General features: G+C 39.3%; 1 long non-coding RNA gene across 1 annotated transcript; it reads left to right on the top strand.

The window, feature by feature from the left end:
• Window positions 1-16,211: 16,211 nt before the first annotated feature.
• Window positions 16,212-18,547, top strand: LOC133449250 (uncharacterized). The gene is made up of 4 exons (XR_009783020.1): window positions 16,212-16,391; window positions 17,135-17,261; window positions 17,750-17,853; window positions 18,383-18,547. It is a non-coding gene; the product is annotated as an uncharacterized LOC133449250 (long non-coding RNA).
• The last annotated feature ends 1,797 nt before the right edge of the window (window positions 18,548-20,344 follow it).

Raw genomic sequence — 20,344 nt, 5'->3', positions numbered from 1 at the left:
TACTTTTATACTTTAAGTAGTTTTGAAACCAGTACTTTTATACTTTAACTTGAGTAAAAAACTTGAGTTGATACTTCAACTTCTACAGGAGTATTTTTAAACTCTAGTATCTATACTTCTACCTGAGTAATGAATGTGAATACTGAAGACACCTCTGACAATCACCAAATGTCACAAAGTACCAAGAAGGTCCAGCTAATTTATAAAAAGTGATCACATATGAAAAAAAAAGATGTAAAATGATGTTGTTTTTGGACAAAAGACAGCTGACGGAGAACCTTTGTACAAAAACAGATAAAGTTCAACTCATAACAATGGATTCCTTTGTGTGGACTTTTATTTTGAAAAACAAAGAGATGAACATCAATCATCCAACAAAACCAGATCATCTGAGGGAAAGTGGACCAGTGCTCGTCTGGACCGGTTATCTGGGAAGACAGAAGAGACAAAAAACACAAATGACTTCACATTAGAGTGAATCAGACTAATGAATCATGAGAAGTGCTGACAGAAGTTCCTAAGATAAATGGACGTCTTTTATGGATATGTTTTTGTTAAGGTGGATTCGAACAAAGAGCTTCCTACGTGACTCATTCGAGGGATTAGAGCAGCTGATCTGGATTCAAAGTCCACCTTTATGTTATGTTTGTACGTCACATTTATCAGACGTATGTGCTTTGAAGTCTGAGGTTTCCTAAAGAAAAGACGTTACATCACCAGCCGCCCACCGGCCTGGCTGCACACAGACAGATGTGTTACATAACATTATTTATGTAATATTGTAATCCTCAACGCAGAAGAAGGGCGGCCCCTAAGGCAGGGCCTCTAACAGGGTCAGGGGTCGATTCCCACACTTGGAGCTGCGTGAGGTTAGGGAGTGCAGCAGCTGGATACAGATGACCAAAACTATGAAAACATGCATTCAGATTCAACCAAAACATTCAAAAACTGCTATAAAAACACCACAGATTCATATTTTCTCAATTTCTTTTCACAAATCTTTAAATCAACTTTGAATCATTGTCACTTTTTTTCCATTGTTGGATTTAAAAGTCCGCTTAGAGGAGAGAATTAATTACATTTTGGAAAAAAAATGGATACTTTTTTTTTGTGATCAAATTTTTATTTCTCTTTTCCTTTTTCTGAAAGAACATGGGGCATGTATATGATATTTTAACAAAAAAAAAACACCAATACATAACAACAACAAATTAATAGATAATTGTAATAACAAAAAGCAAATACGAAAAAAAAAAAAAAAAAAAAAAAAAAGGTAATGCCCATATTATTAAGTATAACAATGCAAAATTAACACATAAATTAAGGGCAAAAAATAAATATATAAATAAATAAAAATAAAATCATAACCCCAGACATTACCAACCCACCCTCTGGATCCTATTGAACAAACCCCATTAAGGAGTTTTAATTTTTGCTTATTGAGGTAAAAGGGGGATTTTAGTTATACATTTTAAGCATAACTGGATAACATGAATGTTTCACATCAGTAAAGCGATACCTAAAGAACCTTAATCACATTCAAATTATGTATAACATTAATTTATATGCAACATCTCCCAAAATAACCTATGATTCCTGAGAATATGAACCCATAAATGTTATAGTCAAAGTTCCTCTGGTTAGTTTTGGGTGCAACTTTCTCAAGAAAAGCAAATTTACATAAGAGATGGCAGTTACTACCAAGTCATTTAGACAGACCAAAAAAAAAAATGGATACTTGAACATTTTTAACCATTAAAGGTCATTTAAAGGCACCTAGAAGGGTTTGTAGAGACGAGCTCTGCAGCATCTTAGGCTGTAAAAAACGAGCTCGGCAGAGCTTTACAGACGGCTTTTTGTCTCAGGCTGTAAAATCTGAGGACTGTTCCTGTAATCTGAAACAAATCCATCAACGGAGCTCAAAGCCAGCGTTTAAGTCACCTTCAAAGGCGCTCCGGTTTCCGATGGCAGCCGCTCAAGATCCTCCAGACTGGAATGTGTGTGAAATCTCACATTTCCTTGTGTGTTTTCATGTTCTGCTGGTTGATGAGTGTGATGAGGCCTCAGCTTATAATACTGCACAAGTGTCAGGCTTTGTTTTACAAGTCTGGATGAATATAGTTATGTCATGTGGACTGAAATTAGACTTAATGTGTAATTTACAGACAAAGTCTTTTTGTCCAAACAGAGACGCTGGATCTTTGACAGATTTTTCTGGTAGATTTCCACAATTTATTAAAAGGTTTTCCGTGCTTGTCTCTTATAATAACCACATTTGAAGACTTGCGTTTGATGTCTCGGGCCTCCGTGTCCAGCTCATGTTCACTACGAACAAAATGTCCTACGTGGCACATCTCGCGCTGTTTTCTTTGGGCCGTGTGAACTTTAAAACCCCCTTTTTGGCGTCACTGTACCCTCAAATGTTCTGTCTGTTCCTGGAAAAGAAAAATTAAAAAAGCAGGGGAGGAATGTTTTGTGTACTTTTAACCCTTCAGAGGGTCTTTTGTCCGGCGCTGAGCCGTTCATCCTCTCCTCTGATCTCTGCTGCTGGAAGCAGATCGCCGTGACGTCGTCGCCCCGACGACCACCGACAGGACAGACAATGGACCGGATCACGCCACGACTCCCAGACCAGCAGCATCCTCACGCCCAGGGGCCGGATTCACAAAACATTCTTTTTTTCTTTTTTTTGGATCTTTTTAGAAAAAACAACATAAAATGATAACATGGATACATATAATCAAAGATACGCATTATACATTATCCCCTTTTTAAAAAAAAAACACACAAAACCTAACTAAGGAACAAAGTCTCTGTAGAGTTAAATAATAAATAAACAGATGAGCAACAAATTTCACAAAACATTCTTAAGAAAAAATAAATAAATCTTCTTAAGTGTCATTTTTTTCTTAAGTTCAGTCTTAAGAAGAAAAAAGAGAAGAAGTCATATTCTCCAAAAAAGTTCTAAGTATTTTCTCAACTTTCTTCTTAAGAAAACACTTAAGAATAAATGGTATTCTTGAAATAAAAGTTCTCAAATTTGTTCTTGACTTTTTTTTTAAATTTAAGACAACCTTGACCTGTCTTAAAATGTCTTCTGTGAAAAGGTAATAATAATAATAAGCCTCTAATATCACCTTTTTCAACACATTTTAGACAAGTTTAGACTAGTAGGTCATAGTTTGAGGATATACTTTGTTATTAATTACAAAAATAGGCCTGTTAACTGTTTGTTAGCATGTTAGTTAGCGTGGTAGTTAATTATTATGAATTTTCCCCAATAGTATTTTTTTTCGCACATTAATCTCATCCACCATAACCTTGAAAAGTTCCTGCATCTCTTTTTCTCCTTCTCCATGTTTAGTGAGTGACTGACGGTTAAGACGCAAACTACCTATAAATGTTGTTTGTTGGCGCGTGCAATACAATGACATATTTTAAGAAGTTCTTAAGAAGGAAAAATAAGAAATTCGTAAGAAATAACAGTTCCTAAGACGGTTCTTAAGAAAATATTGAGGAATTTCACTTAAGAACTTTCTTATGAACTTCTTAATTTTAGATCTTAAGACATTTCTTAAGATCGTTCTTAAGAACATATTGGTGGATCTGGCCCGAGGTCTGCATCATGTGCTCCAGCACTCGCACCAAACCCATCTGTGAACTGGGAAATATTCATATAAATGCCGTCTAATGAATGAATTAATTAATTAATGAATTAATTAATGAATGAATTGTCTTTATTTCGGTCTTGTACAAGTTTTTTACAAAACAAAATGAAAAAAGTAAAATAAACATTGCTTTTGCCGAAAAGGTGTAGGCTGAAGCCGTAGCTTATAGTGCCGACCCTTTTTATCTTGTGATCAACTTAAATCTGAAACATTAGCATTACTCTGTGGAAACAAACAATGCATAAAGAAGACAAAAAATAAACAAGACAAAATATAAAATTGACGTTTCACATTCTAGAATGTTTTTGATAATATACTTTATAGTTATAGTGTTTTATATTCATTTACAATATTTTCTTTAAACATTTTCATAAACTTGTAGATAGAACTGCGCATTTTTAGGTCGTTGTCACAACTATTCCATATTTCTCTTGCTTTGTTGTACATCCCTTTTTAATATTAGTTCTTACTGTCGTCATCCCAAACATGAGTTTCCCCCTCAGGTCATAGCGGGTTTCTTTTATATGGAACAAGTCCTGAATGCAGTTTGGAAGCAGTTTCTGCTGGGCTTTAAAGGCAAATAAAACTAATCACTAATCAGTTTAATTATCACATGATGCCAGCAGTTAACCCCCGTGAGTCGCTGCAGTTTGAAACCCTTTCAAGTAATCAGAGGACAAAAAGAAGTCCTCAAAACTGCTATAAAAACACTACAGATTCATATTTTCTCCACTTTTTTTCACAAATCTTTCAATCAACTTTGTTGCATTGTCATTTTTTTTTCCATTGTCGGATTTAAAAGGAAAGAAAGGTCCCATTGAGCCCCATTAAAACCACATTATTCAATCTCACAGCTTTTACGCAATATAATCATGTCAGTGTTTCATTTAGAAGAAAAACAGTAACAATGTGCATTTTCATTTAATAATGATATAAAACTTAAAACAAAATACTATTATGCATCAACAATACATCAAAATCACATGTTGCTAGTCATTTTTAGTGTATTTAAGACTTATTTTATGGGTTTGGGGGTTTTCTTCTTATAAAAATAGTGACATCGTTGGCTTTTAAAGGGTTGAAATAATTGAAAGGTTCAATATCTTGGGAGTTTTAATCAGATTGACGTTGATTGATGGATCTGAGTTAAAAAAATGTGTATAGTATTTTTGTGTATAGCTTTTACGCAATATAATCATGTCAGTGTTTCATTCAGGAGAAAAACAGTACCCTCATAGGCCTGAGCATTTTCATTTAATAATGATAAAAAACAAGCTCAAAGATACTGTAATGCATCAAAATCACATGTTTTTTTTGTAATTTTGAGTGTATTTAAGAATCATTGTATGTGTTTGTGGGGGTTTTTTTCTCATAAAAATAGTGACATAGTTGGCTTTTAAAGGGTTGAAATAATTAAAAGGTTCAATTAAGTTTTAATTAAGACTGACGTGGATCTGAATTAAAAAAAGAGTGAAAATATGAATCTGGTTTGTAATGTTTCTATAGTCGTCGTTATTAAAGGAATGTTTTTGACGCTCTAATCGCCTGAGAAGAGGGAGTAAATGTGTACCTAGTCTGCCGTTGACCTGTAAAAAAAGTCCAATTTGAATTTCAACATATTTTGAGAAAAAAGAAATCATTAAAAAAACCTTCCACATGAAGTAACACAACTGAGTCGCGGCCAAAAACGGATGGAAAAGTTTCCTGAGAGGAAAAAACAGCCCGTCATGAACTGCAAGAGGCACGTTGCCATTAAAATTAATGATAAACAGACTGGAATGGAATCAAAAAGCAAAGTTCCAAGTAGGTCATGAGAATAAAGCGTCTTCGCACCAGGATTTTAACGACGTTGGTTCCCGGAGTTAACAGCCTTCATTTCCTTAGATGAACCTCCGGTTCTGTTATATTACATCTGCATACTGAGTGTGATGGGAAAAGTGTTTTCCATAGTTGATGAAAGCCAAACTGCTGAGAGCAGCAGGATATAGTTTGGCCGACTACAGGTGCAGATTAGTTCTCTGCCCAAACAAAGATTAGCAGTGGGAATGTTTCGTCTACTATCATTTATGCTTTGAAATAAGTCTGCTCCTCTGTTTCGTCGTCATTCTGCATCGAGACGCCTGACGTATGTTCTTTTGCATGAAATCTGGATCATACCTCATGTTTAGCAGGTTTTTCCACGACTGACTATGGAGCCACTGAACGTAGTTTTGCTTCCAGAAAAAATCAATTTAAGCAGATTAAATATAAAAGATATTTCAGACTGGTAAGTTGAATGTAACAGGCTCAGTTGTACTCACTTTGATAACTTTCTGCCGTGGTAAAGAAAAATAATAAAGTTGATGGAAATATTGACGCAGTCGATTGATCCAGTCACGTTGGGAAATCCTGCAGGAATTCTGCTTTATTCACTGGAGGTGATCAAAGCATGATGCTTTTGAAACATTTTAAATCAGTACCGACTGTCACGGTTTGGGTTTTTATCGGTTCCTGTTTTATTTTGAGTTTTGTTTTGACTTGTTCCCATCGGCCCTGATTGTTGGCACCTGTGTCTCATCGAGTCCTGTATATTTTTCTTGAATGAGGGAAGTTGTTTGTGTTTATTTTGTACATATTTGTTACATTTGCTGGTTGCAAAGTTCTGTGCTCGGACTACTCGGCTACTTTGAGACTGATTGTGCTGTTTAGTTATTATTTCCGGGTAAGTCAGGTGGTGCCCCGTTTTGATTTACCGTATTTTCTGGACTATAAGCCGCACCTGCATATAAGCCGCATCAGCTCAATTTAAAAAAAGATATGCAAGCCGCAGATATTTATGTTGTTAGATTAGATATTTACTACATGTACAGAAGGATTTTGAACTGTAAATGATGTACATGTTTGTACCTAAATAGATCCTTTCCTAACAGTGTCTTTTAACACGGCAGCAACTTTGCTGATTAAAACGGGACAGAACCAAGAGAAAATAACCGGTATTTATTTATCTATTTATCTGTTTGAAATCTGCTTCTACCTACTTCTATCTGCTAAAGAAGAAGTAGTGTATTCTTCTTTGCATTTATTTTATCTTAGTTTTGATTCTAATTCCAGTTAGAGTGCCCCGAGCGGTGGAAGAAAAATCCACAGTATAGCTGCACCTTTGTATAAGCTGCATGGTTGAAAACCTATGAAAAAAGTAGCGACTTATAGTCCAGAAAATACGGTATTCATTTTGATAAGTCATTTTCATTATTAATTATTAATAACTACCATAAGACAATGATTAATAATACTCTAATAACTGAACCAGCAATTCCTTTGTTGCACAACACTTCACTCCCTCCCTGCCGGTCCCTGCTGTTTCTTCTCCCGGTTACTGGTTTTTTCGTGTACTCCATCCTGGTTCATTGGGTTCTAGGCCTTTATCGCTCCGATATTTTGTTTCTTGTTCTGTCTAGATTTGTCTTTAGAAACCTGCTGGGCAGCATTTTTAGTTTAAATACCAGACCAGCTTTTAGGCTAGGGTGCGCTTTAAATCCTGACTGAAACTCTTCAAGCCGTAAATTATCACAAAGTTGAGCTGCAACTATTTTTTAAATCGTTGTTTAAATAATGATCATTTAATAGCGTTGACTGGCCGAGACGTGAAATAAACAGAAAATAACAAATGACATCCACGTCGTATGAGCGAATTTAATCATTTAAAATCTTGCCACAGGGAATTAGAGAAAGTTTGAGTATTTGAAATAAGACTGGTGAAAATTAGAAAATAAAACTTGCCTATTTTGGTAAAGGTCAGCATGGGAATCTGCAAACAATTAGATTAGAATCATTCAAATATGATTAAGAATAAATGAAACGCTGCTATGGACCGGTACCATGGCTGGGTGTTTTTATAAGAAGTTGCATTTGTGCCGTTTCCATGCCCTTGTTTACTTATGGGATGCTGCAATCTAACCAGATCCATCAGAATCCATCACCTCCCAAATTTTCTGATCACTTCGCTCAGTGAAGCTGTAACGATGCGCACGGTTTGAGCGACTGAGAGAAAGATTTATTGAGCGATGCCAGCACCCGGAGGAAGAGTTTGTGAAGCTGAAGGGGCCCTGAGGGATGGCTGACGTCAACAACAAAATAATGGAACTGCTTTAGACGCTGCAACGACAACGCATCAGAAATCCCCCTCACGGGGCCCTTTCCAAGTTGTCACTGATTATTGTTAATATTCTGGTTACTGAAACATTCGGAATAATCTGTTTCCATGCGTAAGCAAACAGGGTTATCCCTGTTTACATGGTAATTAATCATTCGGGATATCTGGATCAAACCAGCGACGCACGGAGAACGTCATGACGCAATTCCCGTCATTTCCTCTTCCTCTTCCTGTATCCAAATTCAAAACAAATGCTGCTTCGCGCAACTCTTCGCTCACCTTCTTGTAAATCTCACTATCCCGGTACTTTCTACCGTCTACAAATGCAGAAATGTTCATATCCTTCATTACATTTATGAAGTGATTAGTCTCCTCCTGGTCTTGTGTTTCTTCTGTGTTTATAAGAACTTCCTGGACTCAAAAGACCAGGATTCCTTGTGAACAGAACATGTGCAGAAAACAAATTCATGTTCCGTTTGATGGGGATATTCCGTTTGGCGTTTACATGACTGAATATTCGGGTTTTAAAAGGAGTAACCCAGGGGTCATATTCGGGTTTTTAAAAACCCGAATATGAGTTCATATTCGGGTTTTTAAAAACCCGAATATGAGCAAATTCGGGTTATTCAAAGGGGTTATTGGTGTTTACATGGCCGTGCAAATTTGGGTTATTGCCAATATTCGGGTTTTAAAAGGGTTATTGATGCATGGAAACGCAGTCACTGGTTAGCTTTGGTAGGGGGGGCCCCGACAGGCGGCTGATATCGCTCCATATCAGCGACACCACTTGAAACCCCCGTAGACACCGCAATGACCAAACCTCCCTAATGGGGCCCTCTTACTAGCCAGCATTTACCTGGGGCAATAGGGATTCACAACTTGAAAAGATGAAGCAAACATCTCCCTCTGGATACACGAAAAGAACAAAAACAAGAAGAGGAGGAAAAGAAAGAAGGTGACAGTGGTAAGAATGTGTAAACTATGTTTGTTACATTATTAAAGGCAGTGCTGCTAGCCAGCCAGCCACTTTATCCCAAACTTCATCCACCAGCAAGTTTACTGCACATTAAAGTCGTGTAAAGGGAATTTCGCCATTTTCTTCTAAAAACATTCATGGTCACATAATAAGTTAGTGTTTATGTAAAGTTTGCATTAAGATAGTTATGTTATTTATTATTTATACCACAGTCTGTGTGAATACTCCATTCTGATTGGCTGGCTAGAAAACAAGTTCGGTCTGTTCAAATTGCCTGATAACTTTAATATCATTGCGCTGGATCAACTGCCAGGTGGTAACCACGGCAACGGAGATTCAGAGAAGAAGAGCCGGCTACCGCGGGACGGCGACATGAGTGATTTTGTAATTTATTTTCATTTATTTGGTTAATTTAACAATTTTGATGACTGGAATGCAGAAGAGGAGAGAAAAGAAAATAGCCGAGCAGAGCTGAGCGGACTAGAACATCTCCCGTCTCTAAGTCGTATCTCAGGTCCATCCTAGTTACTGGAGAATCAACACTGTGTCCGTTGCATAAGGACCTTATGGGACGGTAGTGATTGTTCCAGGTATTAGTCAGACCCTCAGGTGTTACCAAGGAAACTGAGTTATGGCTTGTTAAAAAACTTTGTAATTTACCAGGTTACAACGGCTGCAAACGAGAGATTAAATAGTCCGCTCAGCTGTGGCTTGTTATAAAACTAATGATTTCAACTGAAAACACATTAAAGCATGAATAACTGATTTAATTTATGTTTTTTGGTAAGTGACCGTGGTATAAGCGGGATAATGCCTGAGGTGTACATTAACATAAATATATGGACTTCGCTGAGACATTTATGTTAATGTACACCTCGTCGGGCATAATCCCTTACTTATTTTATATGTTAATTATTAAATAAAAGAGTTCGTTACTGATCTGTGGTCCTGGACTTCATTCATCACGATTCTGGGGGGCCCCATGGTCTCTCCTGCCCAGGGCCCCCAGGGGGTCTAGAAACACCCCTGCTGAGGTTGTTTCTGCACGTTCATCTTGTATCTGTCTGGCGTGAGTTTGCATGCAGCGGTGATGACGTCCTCCTCCATGCAGCAGAACAACTAACCCCTCGTGGGTGAGATGCCACACAGTCGGCCGTGGAAATGATCAAATCTAATTGTTTGACGCTGTTGAGACAAAGAGAGACGAGTGTTGAAGGGAGTGGAGGGCGGGGAGCTGCAGCCCGGTGGACGGGGAGGTGGGGCAGATTTGAATTTTTTATAGCCGCAAATGTAAATAAAAATGCAAATCCAGCAAGCCAGAAGCCTCTAATAAAATCTAAATTATTAAAGGAATGCATTATCTGAAGCTATATGAGGCTTGAATTATGAGTTATTGAGGAAAAACTATTCAGGATATGAAACTTTGAATAGAAGCTGATTTATTAGCTAATCAGCCGCCGGCCAAATACGTGATGTTTTCCCTTGTCTGTTGTGACGTCAATATAATAACAGGAAATAGATCTGTGTGTTTGTTAGTGTGTGTGTGTGAGGGGGAGGGGATTCTTGCACATCATAGTTCCTCTTTTCACACCAGAGCTCTGATGAGTATTAAAACAGTAAAGATAAGTAAATAAAAACTGATTTGCTGAACTTTGCTGGTTCAGTTCACGACATCTCGTGCGTTGTTGCGTCAAACTCTTCCAACTTTATCTGAAGGTGAAGACCAACAACAGTCAGCTGACTTCCCACCAGAGGAGTGACCCTTGCACATAAATCCACTGACTTGGGGAACCTTTGAGTGAATTTACAGGAAATCGGTCGTGGACCATAGAGCGACAATAGTGATGAAAAAAAAAGCAACTCAGCAGCCGATCTTCGGTCTGCTGCGTCATGATGGACGGATCCAGAAGCCGAGCCGCAGCGGGACACACGGTCTGAGTCAGAGCTGCTTTTGTAATGCTCCCTATTTAGAAAGTGACTTCCCCATTCATAACCAGAAAGTTACCTCCGTCATAAAAGACACTTAGCTGGGCCGCAGAAACAGAGAGAAAATAAAGAAAACGTCCACCAGAGACACCTGAGTTTGTGGGAAAGAATTTACATAAAAGTAAAACTGCACATGCTGAGAGGTCAACATCACAGTCTGGTTAAATAATGCTCACGTGTAACACATTTCTGCATAAGCTGTGATGCAACAGACCTACGGAGGAACCCGTCCGTCTCAAGGTCGACGACTGCAGACACATGATCTCTCAGATCCGTCTCGCTGAGCCCGGTCAGAGCTGTGACCTCAGCCTTTTCATCTACAATTAATCTAAAATACTCTTCTCCCTTTAAGCTATCGTGCAGAAATCAAACTTAAAACATCCTCGTGGGAATAATAAGTGGAAGAGAAGTCTTATTTCTTTAATAATATCATGATCTTGTTTAGTTTTTTCCTCAGTTTTGATCGAGGGTCTGACGTCAAGCAGGTAGTAGATTTAGCTGCAGTTCTTGTATTCACCACTAGGGGCTCAGAAAGAGGCATTGATCAGTGACCTCCACGATAAGTTGACATATTTACAGAAACAAAACAACAACAACAAAACCGGCAGTGATTGTTTTGTCACACAAGAAGGAGTTTATTGTCATTTTAACCTTATACACAGTGAAGTGCGACATTTATGGCACAAAAGACGACAATGCAAGACGACACATTTGGACACGTGCACAAAGACAGTGAAGAAAGACGGGAAAAAGAGAAAAACTCCCAACAAACAGTAGAATACAGAACAGCAGCACAACAAAACAGGACAAGTTAGATAAATCAACAAATATATGCATAATTAGGGGGTGTGGTCTTTTGATTGACGGCTGGCAGAGCTAGTGGAGAGCTGTTATCACTTTAGCTTCTTAACGCTTAGCATTGCCTTGACTTCTGAGCAAGGCAGAGTCGGTTCGTGTTGCTGTTTAACGGCAGCCGTGGGTTGGACTGGACGGGTCCGAGGACGACGCTAAACCATCACAACCTCGTGGACTTCGTCACGACGGGGTCCTCCGGCCAGGCCGTGCTCCAGTAGCTCATCCTTCAGGACCGACCCAGCAGTGATGACATCCACGCCCGCCGATAGGGGGGGACAAACGGGCCTGTTGTCCCGGGCCCAGGGTAGGGGGGGGGCAGAACTGGGAAAAAAAATAAAATAAAATTTTTTTGATTCTCAGTAAATTATGGAATCATTTTTCAAAATGTTTCAAAATATGCCTATTTGTGGAAAACATTTTTAGTATTTGAGTTACATAAAAGCTTGTTATTTGTTTTCCTAATTGTCCTTGTGGTCAAGAACCCCCAACACAAAAATGGTTTGGCCGCTGATCAAAATTTGATGTAATTTAATTAAACCATTAGAATGGTCAAAATGTCCGGTCAGCACAAGTCCGGTGCTCAGAAAAGAAGAGAAAAGAGAAGAAGAGAAGAAGAAAATAAAGGCCTCAGAGATTCTCTACACAAATATTTAAAAAAAGGTGGTGACGGTGAAGCTGGAATTAATAAAGTCAGCGTAGAGCAAGGTAAGAAACAGCGCAGCCAACGTTTACCAACCTTGTAACTTAACCTAACTGGCTAGGTCTAATGTTAACGTCCATTAGCTTGTATAAAAACCTGAAGAGCAGAGGGAGAGGAGAGGAAGAGGGAGAAGGAGAGATCCGGGCGCAGGGGGTCCCATCTTAGATTATCTTGTCCGGGGCCCCGGCAAGACTGTCAGCTGGCCTGATGACATCACAGGGCTGCAGGGCTGCTATCACACCAAGGTGCTAAAAGTGTCCCAGCCGTCTCTGTCCCCTTTAAATGGAGTGACTTACGTGTTGCTGAACTGAATTGTGGATTCTGTGATTTGTCCATGGGGGGCGGACAGTCTCAACTGGTGATGCACGGATCGATACGTAAATATCGATACTTCCGATACCAGATCTATATGCTCTGAAATTGATTCTCAAATGAAAATATTGATACTTTTGATACTTCAGTCATTTGTGGTGATGTATATCATTAACAAGAATATGGTGGAAAGTAACTAAACTATTCAGATTTTGTCTAAATGACATGCTGCTGGTAGGAACTCCTTTTCATTTTTATAGTAGTTCCTATTTTTGTTTATTATTCTCTTATTTAGTTTACTGGTTTTATTTTTTTTACTTAGGATCTTTTTTAGTGATGGAAATATCTTTTTCAAACACTCAGTATACTTCGAACTTTGAAATAAATAACTAAATAAGTGACTCTGATGTCTTGTATTCTTAAGATATCTAAAACTAACCAATTTTTTTAGATTTATGGGAACATTAGGTGTATTTGCACAATGTATCGGTATCACAGATACATTGTGCAATGCGATACCAGCCTGAATTTTACTCAATATCGGATTGTTTAAAAAAAAAAAGCTTCATACAATGATGAGAAAACTGGCTAATAAGCTTATGGCCTGTTGTTGCTGGTACCTCTGAGTATTTACAAAAAAAATTTAAAAATCAGATGGTAAAGGAAATGGTCGGACATCACTAGTCTCAACAGTTTACTTTAGCCCTCCCATCAACGCAGCTGTGTGAACCGACGGCCAGAGGCTGATCGTTTCCTGCTGCGTGTGATTGGATGTAATCAGGGAGACAGGAATGAAGAGATCACTACAGACAAAGAGTTAAGGGGATATATCCGGGGTTTATTTATATAAAGATTTGCTGAGGCGAACTTTGGTAGGCAAACAGCCAGAGAATCAAGAAAGTTTCCTGATGGAGTGAAATGACTCAGAAGCATCTAAACAAAAACCACAACAGGCGGTTTAATCGTCTCCCTGAAAAGTTGAGGGAAGAAGCTTCTCCTTTGATATTAAGTTCAGCACATAAAAAGACTTTAAAAAAGGAAAGGGAATAATCCTCCCAAAAGTGACTATATTCAAAAGCACGCTCAATATTTTTAAACAGATGTTCTAATCATGATTAACGTGAATAAACAGAGAACTATCAACAGCAACAACAGCATCTTTCACTTTTGTGGCATTTTTCTTTTAAATGACCTACATTGATACTAAGAAAATGTTTTATATTCATTAGATGAACAACAAGAAACAACATGATAAAAATGCGCTAGATCAGACTTGTTCCCGGTGCATGTTGGACTCCGGCAGGGCTGCCCTTTGTCACCGGTCCTGTTCATCATTTTTATGGACAGGATTTCTAGGCGTAGCCAGGGGCCAAAGGGGATCCGGTTTGGGAACCTCAGGATTTCATCTCTGCTTTTTGCATATGATGTTGTCCTGTTGGCTTCATCGGGCCAGGACCTTCAGCATGTGCTGGGGCGGTTTGAGTGCGACGCGGCAGGGATGAGAATCAGCACCTCCAAAACCGAGGCCACGGTTCTCCACCGGGAAAGGGTGGCATGCCTTCTCCGGGTGGGTGGAGAAGTCCTGCCTCAGTTGGAGGAGTTCAAGTATCTCGGGGTCTTGTTCACGAGTGAGGGAATGATGGAGCGTGAGATTGACAGACGGATCGGTGCAGCGTCCGCAGTTATGCGGTCGATGTACCGGACCGTTGTGGTGAAGAGGGAGCTGAGTCGAAAGGCGAAGCTCTTGATTTACCGGTCAATCTACGCCCCTACCCTCACCTATGGTCATGAACTTTGGGTAGTGACCGAAAGGATAAGATCACGGATACAAGCGGCCGAGATGAGTTTCCTCCGCAGGGTGGCTGGACGCTCCCTTAGAGATAGGGTGAGGAGTTCGGTCACCCGGGAGGAGCTCAGAGTCGAGCCGCTACTCCTCCACATTGAGAGGAGTCAGCTGAGGTGGCTTGGGCATCTGTACCGGATCCTCCTGGACGCCTCCCTAGGGAGGTGTTCCAGGCATGTCCCACCGGGAGGAGACCCCGGGGAAGACCCAGGACACGCTGGAGAGACTATGTCTCTCGGCTGGCCTGGGAACGTCTTGGACTCCCCTCGGAGGAGCTGGAGGAAGTGTCTGGGGTGAAGGAAGTCTGGAGAATCTCTGTTGACTCTGCTGCCCCCGCGACCCGGGAACGGATAAAGCCTGAATTAAGGTTCTGCGTTAAACCAATGCAGAGCCTACGCCGTTGCCCTGAAACCGTCGTGAACCCTTCGGACTTTTCCATCACTCCATTTCGCCGCGGTGCAATACCCCCCGCGAGCGCTAGTTGATACTTTGTTTATCTTTCGGATTTTCCGGTCACAGTGAATCAAAGAGATAAGGACAACTATTGTGCAAACCAAAACAAAAAAAATCACACATACACGAAGAAAGGAGCGCTGAAAGTTCACTACTGCTTCACGAACTGGAACCGGAAATGCGTTGCTACCGAGCAAACCAATCACAGCCCTCTCGGTCTGCGTTGGGTCTGCGTCACCTCGACGCGTAGTTACATTTATTGGGAGGTGCAGGTCAGGCTACAGCGTAGGCTACGGAGAGACTCCCACGTAGCCGCGTACCCTACGGCGTAGGTTTAACCCAGATCCATAATTCAGGCTTAAGCGGTGGAAAATGGATGGATGGATGGGCGTTAGGATAGGAACTGGAAAACAAGTCACTTTTGTTTTAATAATTTTTTGACCCCACAACACATCTGCAATCTTGTTTTCATAGGTTTTTTATAAGTCTTGAACCTCGTGACCCAGCAAGGTTCAAGGACAAACGCTTGGAAAGAGGCAATAAGACCGTTGAGCAAACTCAGGCAGTGAAAGCTGTTCAGCTGCAGGTGTGTGTCGCAGGAAGGGGAAATTTTGTTAGTTAGTTCCCCAAAGTGACTTTTGTTTTTTATTAAAAAAAAAAAACATAAATAAATGTGATTCGTTTAAAATGCTTGATTTAGGCCATGAGATCAAATCAACCCAGCAAACATTGCACGTCCAGGTGACGTGCAGATCTAGTCTATATTTGGTCGGTCCGTCGAAGACCCTTTCTAGACGTCCATACAACGTCCAATTCTTTGACGTCTAAATATGAACGTCCATACGACGTCCAATTCTTTGACGTCTAAATATGAACGTCCATACGACGTGCAATTCTTTGACGTCTAAATATGAACGTCCATAAGACGTCAATATGCAGTTCAATATCTGACCTCTGGTTGGGTAATTTTTTGTGACGTCATGCAGACGTCTAAAACAGGTGCAAGAAATGTATTTGATTAAAGAAGAATATATCTTGTATTGTTTATGTAACCCAGTCGATAGTTGAATATATATATATATATAAAACCCAGTAGAAAATTGGGACTGGTAATATTATTGTTTCTTTGAAAATGTTTATTTTATTTATTAACTCTCATTCGGTTATTAATCTGTAATTATATTTATTTTGCACACACCCAATTTTAATATTATTTGTGAGAGAAAGTAGCTCTCATGGTAATTCCACCCCATTCTCGCGAGAGTTCCACCTGGTCTCGCGAGAGTTAGAGCGAGAGCGAGAGAATGCGCCCAGACATGCAGCAATGACGAGCAGATGCGAAATATAGAAGAAAGTCACAATAGCGGTTGTTAACTCACTTAGGAGCAAAGAAAAACTCTGGAAACTATACCTACTGGAAGCGGAGAAGTGTTTGAAGACCTGTGAGTTGTTTTCGGCAGAGACTGGTGAGTTACCTGAGCGAGCTAGCTCGCGCTAGCTAGCGAATGCTAACAGCAGTAGCCACATGGTGCATGTGTGCATGAAATGCCGGTGAACTTGTAAAAAACTTTTTTTACGAAATTTTACTTACGGCTACTTTTCACTGTGTGTGTTAAGAGGTAAAGCCATTATTTTGCTCGGATTATCTATTAGCTATTTATTTTGCTGCGCTCTGTCTGTATTTTCTATTTTATTCTGAGATGCACTGTTATGAGGTGTGTGTTAAAGCCTGCCAAAGAAGTTAATTCATAACAAGGCAGATACTCTGAAGTCTTGAATGTATTATTTTAATGTGTGTTAAAGGTGCATTTTGTTATTTTCAGTTCATTTCATACATAACGTGTGCAATGGTTAAAAAGAGTGTTGAAATTAATTTTATTTCATCTGGTAAACGGATAAATAAATACCATAATTCATGGTTTATTAAATGTGTGAAAAATGTATGAAAATACTTACCTTGAGAAAAAAAGAGAACTGTACAGTTAAAAAGATAATTCATCTAAGCATTACTGTGTCATTTTTTACGATGTTTCTGTTTTGCATGGGTATTTGTAAATAATTACGTATTACTAACAGTCTTTTCCTTTTTCCATGGCATGCACCAGGCATCAATGGGTTAACATTTAATTATCTTTCCTTTTTGAGTCGTATTCAAATCTCAATAATCTTGCGATTGTTTCTAATCGTAATAATCTTGGGATTGTTTCAGTGTTTCAGAAAAAAAAGATTCTCCACAAACATCTGCACACGTCGGTAACATCGTCAGGATGAAGACCATGGAGCAGTTTGACGAGGAGGAAGTGCATCTCATTGACAACAGTAACTTTGAACGCATGGTGAGTTTTGCAAATCTGCAAATGTGTCTAGTCAATAGGGTTGAAGCATCTTTTGATCCGACCGTACAGTCCAGTTTCATGCAAGAAACGAATCACTTCCTTAGCCACAATAGCTGATGGTTCTCCTTTAGGGCCAAAACAAGTAAATAAACAAAAAGAAATGATCCCAAATTTATTCAAAAGGATCCCCACATCCACATACTGTAACCCAGTCGGATGTTTTCCCACTATGTGTAAATAATGATTGAGCCCACAATGACCCAACCTCATTCTGCAGAACTTCACTAAGTCTTTTCTGGAAGAAGAGCTGAATGGAACTGACCTAACATTCAGTTGTAAAGAGAAATGGATTTCTACCCTCTGATTCATTCTCCCATGCTGACTGCGACTCTTTTTACACTTTCCTGCTCTAAGGACTTTTTAGCTATAATGTCGACCCTTTCATTTGATGGCAGATTTCTTAATGTCACTGTCTTCTACTCTTGCAGAAGGAGGTATGAGGTTCAACAAGGCGGCAACAGAAGACCTCATCAAGCAAACCAGCGCTGGCCATCTGAAGCATGCACCACAGAGACGTCAGCAGTGAGGCGAGGTTATCCTAGATCCTGACAGCAAATTCTGCACTGAGGATCACTCACTCACTCACTCACTCACTCACTCACTCACTCACTCACTCACTCACTCACTCACTCACTCACTCACTCACTCACTCACTCACTCTCACACACACACACACATATACACAGGTGCATGTTTACAGTACATCGGGCAGCCCATTGCCATACAGTTTGGAAAGGAGTCATCCTCGCCTGTCCTGCATGCTATGTATATATAAACAGAGAGCTTTTGTATTTGAGGATCATTTCTATTGAGTCTTTAGCTGTTACAGGGTTGTAGTGTTGCTTTTTTTGTGTTTATTATTGTGTTGGAATGATAAATGTTACTAAAACTATGTAACATCTTGATTTTACTGATTGTTACCATTTTTTATTTGTGTTCTCCATTTAAAATGGGAAAGTTTTGAATATATTTATTATTGTAATGCTTTGGAAAAAAAATTCTACTGAATGTTCAGTAGAACGCCGGTTATTCATACTCTCTCTCTCTTCCTTCACTTGCAGGCACCTGGTCGGTGATGTGGCAGCCTTAGTTTCCTTTTTTATCCTGTTGTTTCGTTTTGCATCCTACAACACACATCTCCACTCTCCACTCACACAACATGCACCTCATGCTTATTTTACTGACATCCACATCCCATGTTTTGTAATCTTTTGTTGGACTTATTTAAGTTGTCGTTTCTTATTAATAAACATATTTTTTTATTCCTTATCATGGTGTGTCTCCCTCCTTGTCATGGCTGTATGAGCCAGGCTGTGACAGTTACTATTTGAATTTTACTTTGTATTGCATGCTCTGTTTTAAAAATGGAAAAAAAATGTTCCTATTTTATTGCTCTCTAAAAAGCAGTGAATTTTGATTATACTGAATTGTGATTTCTTTTGAAAATGCAGTCAAAATAATTCTCATGAAATGCTATTTTGTATTGTTTGCATACATGGAGCATCAAGGAACTTCAGTCTGGTATGGGTGAGATTGTCGCATTTGTCTGAAGATTGGCTTTGTTTACTGTTCAAGTCTTACTTTTCAAGAACTCTCTTAAAATGCCACCATTGCTGGGTGTTAAACTGTGTTTAACTCTTTGCTTTGAAAATCGACAATCTTAATTTAACCAGCCTATGGGTAAGAGGTGACCTGTTTGTCTATGGTGATCTCCTTTAGCAAATGGAGTTTTGGGTAGAATACATTAAAAGGATTCCTCAAATGTAGAACCATAATTTGCCCATTATCTACTCACCATGTCTATGAATGCCCTGAAACACTTTGAAATTTCTAAACACAATTTCAGATTCAGGGAACAGCAGCTGATTTTCATACAATGGTGTTATGGAAACCATTTGTAGCTAGTTGCCATATCCAAACAGCTGCTGTCTCCGGAATCTGAAATTGTTTTTTTGAAATTAAAAAAGTGTTTTAGGGTATCCATAGTCATGAGGCAGAGTAGATAATGGGCAAATTATGGTTCTGTTAGAGTAGTCCTTTAATGCCTGCACTACTGAGGTAAGGAGGGGGGGTCCATTCCAATGTCGAAAAAAGACGTTAGGAAGACGTCCCTAATGACCTGTTTTGGAGGTCCTGGTGACGTTGATACCCGACGTCAAAAGAACGTTAAAAAAAAAGACGTCCATTCCAATGTCGAAAAAGACGTTAGGAAGACGTCCCTAATGACCTGTTTTGGACTAGAATTGGCCCTTATCTGGACGTCCTGGTGACGTTGATACCCGACGTCAAAAGAACGTAAAAAAAAGACGTCATCTGGCGTTACATTCCTGTACCCTCCTGGGACGTCAAACTGCGACCTTAAAAAGACGTTGTTTAGACGTCTTTTTGCGCACTGGGAAGCTTGTTTTATGAATTATTATTATTCTTATATGAAAAATTCTCAATGTTTTTCAAAATGAATGCACTTTAATATAACTAATTTCAGATTAAAGCGGCACTGGTCAACAATGCTGCGCCACATTGTCCGTATTCTTGAAGCTGCATCACAAAGTCCTATAACATGAACAATTAATGATTAATGACAAAGTGGTCTGAGAGTATGTTACACTTCTGGTCTAAATTATTTCTCTACTTAGTCTACTTTAGATTAGAGTACCTGGAAGTCCACCATCAGGAGCATATCTTGAAGGTTATGCAACTCTGGAAATGACATCTGTTGCTAAAGGGGTGTAACATTTTAAGCCATGATCCATCATCCCTTTATTGCTATTAAGGCTCACATGGCTCTGCACGAGTCTATCCCCGTTTTCTTCAGGTGAAAGGCAGCGGTACACCCTGGACAGGTATGTTAATTCTATATTGTAAAACAATAAAGCCTGATTCCTTCTTTCCTCCCTCCCTCCCTCCCTTCCTTCCTTCCTGTTGAGACATACCAGGTATGCATTTTGGTGCTTGCTGAAATGATTGATTATTCATCATGACATCCAAACCCAATATTAACCATTCCTGCAAAAAAGTACTAA

The sequence above is a fragment of the Cololabis saira genome, chromosome 8 (genome assembly GCF_033807715.1).
Source record: "Cololabis saira isolate AMF1-May2022 chromosome 8, fColSai1.1, whole genome shotgun sequence".
Classification (NCBI taxonomy): Eukaryota; Metazoa; Chordata; class Actinopteri; order Beloniformes; family Belonidae; genus Cololabis; species Cololabis saira.
The sequence above is the reverse complement of the archived record's forward strand: the minus strand, read 5'-3'. Positions and strand labels throughout refer to the sequence as shown.